The 3,444-nt window shown below is 33.2% G+C and overlaps 1 non-coding gene across 1 annotated transcript; it reads right to left on the reverse strand.

Annotated features, from left to right (window-relative positions):
- Positions 1-813: 813 nt before the first annotated feature.
- LOC111889628 (small nucleolar RNA R71) lies at positions 814-920 on the reverse strand. Its single transcript, XR_002849598.1, has one exon. It is a non-coding gene; the product is annotated as a small nucleolar RNA R71 (small nucleolar RNA).
- Positions 921-3,444: the final 2,524 nt, after the last annotated feature.

Consider the following 3,444-nt stretch of genomic DNA (forward strand, 5'->3'; position numbering starts at 1 on the left):
TTTCCTAATTTAATTTTTAGTTATTCTTTTATTAGCTAAATAACATTCACTGTGATTGACACCCGAGATAACTAAACTATTCTATAAATACACTAGGTACACTGCCTAGGTGCATTCTAGTTAGTAAGTTCGTTAGGTTATAAATTTAAAACTGGTAGGTATAATTGTGCACATCAAGTTTTTGGCGTCGTTTCCAGGGAACAACTGATTTTAGTTTTTAATCTAATTGCTTTAGGATAATCGATCTTTTTTGTGGGAAAAACCCACAAAAAGTTACTTTCTTGTATTTTTAGTTTTCTGCTTCAACAGCTCCCACGACGTGGCACCTCCCAGGTGACGACATGGGTACCGTTAATTTTCAGTTTTAATTTTATTTCTTTGTTTTTTGCTTGGTTTACACGTGTTTTTCTAGTTTTGTATTAGTAGAAAATATAGGGGACATCACGACTATGATGGTGGAAGAGTACAATCGACATATGATGAAAGATAATGGGTCGGGTCTTGTTCCACAAAAAATTCCAACCACGACAAAGTTTAAGCTCCCAGGACACATTCTTAGTATGCTAAAAGGTCTACCATTCTTTGGGAAGGACCAGAAGGATGCCTACGAGCACATACAATGGGTGATGGAGATTTCAAATTATTTTATTGCTCCAAACGTGAGTATAGATGCAGTGATGCTACGATTTTTACCGGTCACAGATGGGTGAAGCTAAAGAATGGTTAAAATCACTTTCCTTTGGAGCAATCACTACATGGGCAGATTTTAGGACTGAATTTTTTCACTAATTGACCCCTGCTTCTAAAGTAGCAAAACTTAAGAGAAATATCTAAAATTTCCAACAATTGGAAGGAGAGTCGTTATACGATGCTTAGGAGCGCTACAAGAGATTGTTATGAAATTTCCCTCAACATGATATCAATGTGCAACAAGAAATTTCAATTTTCTATGATTGAATTAACGTGTGTACCCGCCAAATTTTAGATTCTTAAGGGACCATGACAAAGAAGGATTTGACCACCAACAAAGCATTAACTGAAGAATTCGCCAAGCATTCAAGGGAGTATCACAACACAACAGAGGATATCAAAAGAAGAAAAGTAAATGGAGATGGAGCTTCTAAAGTCTTAACGTTGGTAATGGCTTAACTCGATGCCATGGAAAATAAGATCACAAATATGGGTGAATCAATTAATGTGGTACAAGATAGATGCAAAGCTTGTAAGGGACCCCATTTTACAAGGGATTGTAAATTGGAGTACAAGAGGGTTCGAGTATGCTATTCAAGTGGAGATACGATAGATTATCAACAACTAAAGCATCACCTCAACCAAAAAGAGCAAGTCCAATCCGAAAAGATAACCGCTCTTTAGTCAATTTTGATTAGATTTATGGAAGCTAGCAAGAAAAGACATGATGCAACTGATGCAACATTTATATATCAACAAGCATCCATTTTGAGTATCCAAATCACAAGTCAGGCAATTAACAAAGCTTGTGCAAGAAAGATTTCCATAAACACTTTCATGTAAAACATAGTCAACCCCAATTTACCATGTTATGACTATTTATAAAGAAGAATAGGAGGAATTTGGACCAAAGGTGGTCCTTGAACCAATAGAAAAGTAGCCCAAACAATCATTACATGGTAAGTAATAAATTGGTAAAAACTAGGAATTTGATCATATAAACTAGTTATATAATAATTTGGTAACCAACAAAAGTAATCTAATATACATCAACCATAAGGAAAAGGGGGGATTCAGAACTAACAAAAGTAATCTTTAAATCTTGAATTAAAAACATTCTCTTTGCTTTCTTAGTTTCTAGTTGTTAATTTGCTAGTTAATTGAATTAAGTTGTTGAACTTGCAAAATCAGTAAAAACCCCCACTTTTGACTGTTTTTCCTCATTTAATTTTTAGTAATTATTTTATTAGCTAAATAGCATTCCATGTAATCGACACCCAACATACCTAAACTATTCTATAATTCGAATAGGTACACTTAATAGGTACATTCTAGCTAGTTAAGTTCGTTATGCTATAAATTTAAAACTGGTAGGTATAATTGTGCACATCAAAAGGAGTAGGGTGATGACATGACTTGTGTTCTAGTGGCAGTGAGGATAGTGGCGTGAGTGGGACGGTGGTATATAGGTGTAGGATGGTAACATGAGTATGGTTGTAGCAGGAGTTGTGTTATGGTGGTTGTGAGGGTGGTGGCAAGAGTAGGATGATGGAGGTGATTGGTGATTGGTGGTGAGTGGTTCATGTTGCTGATGTTTCCCCTTAAAGTAAATTGCCATAATTAATTCCGTCTGACAGTACATTGCTTGTTCTAGTGGTAGTTGTGGAAGGGTGGTAAGGGACAAGTAAAGAAGGGGTTGGTGGATTAATTGTCATATTTTTTTTTAATATCTCACAGAACTATTGTTATTTTAATGGACTCTCACCAATTCTAATTCATTTTTGTTCTCATTCATCGTTTTTTTATATATTTTAATCCTTATAGAATACGACTCAATAAACATCCTGATAACATTCTGACAGAAAGAGAATGATTAAAAAAAAGTGTATAATAACCTTATAGACGATTTAATTAGTGAAAATGCTTACTAATTAAAATAATTATATAAGATTGAACGTATTCATATTATCAAACAACACATTTTCTTTGTAATTCTCACAAAATAACATTATCCACACGTCAACGCAATAAATGTCTATCCACATTTGAACCTAGCTCATATATATATATATATATATATATATATATATATATATATATATATATATATATATATATATATATATATATAATGTATAATGTATAATAACCAAAGAGTATTTTAGTATTTAAATGGCAACCACTTATTATTTATTAAATTTAAAAAGTAGATAAGAAATGTTAACAAATTTAAAGATTAGAAATAATGAAACCGATACCTTAAATCAAAGTTAAAATGCTCTCAAATGAAAAGGAAGGTGAATGGACTCAGGTATGCCACCGAAAAAAATCTCAACCAAGGAGATAGGGCAGGCTTGAGGAAATTAACTTCTTTGTCACCAACATACTAGATGGAGCAACTAAGTCGGAGCTCAAGAAGATCTGCTCCTCCTATGGAAAGACAACGGACATCTACTTCGAAGAAAGAAAAGGGAAAATAGGAAAAAACTCTGGCTTTATCCGTTATGAAGGAGTTAAGAATCCTAAGGAGTTGGAATCCAATCTAACTGGTAAGTCATAAACTGGTAAAAGCTAGGAATTTGATCATAATAACTAGTTATATATTAATTTGGTAACCAACATAAGTAATCTAATATACATCAACCATAAGCAAAAGGGGGGATTCGGAAGTAACAAAAGTACTCTTTAAATCTTGAATTAAAATCATTCTCTTTGCTTTCTTAGTTTCTAGTTGTAATTTGCTAGTTGATTGAA

This window comes from Lactuca sativa, chromosome 1, assembly GCF_002870075.4.
Source record: "Lactuca sativa cultivar Salinas chromosome 1, Lsat_Salinas_v11, whole genome shotgun sequence".
Taxonomy (NCBI): domain Eukaryota; kingdom Viridiplantae; phylum Streptophyta; class Magnoliopsida; order Asterales; family Asteraceae; genus Lactuca; species Lactuca sativa.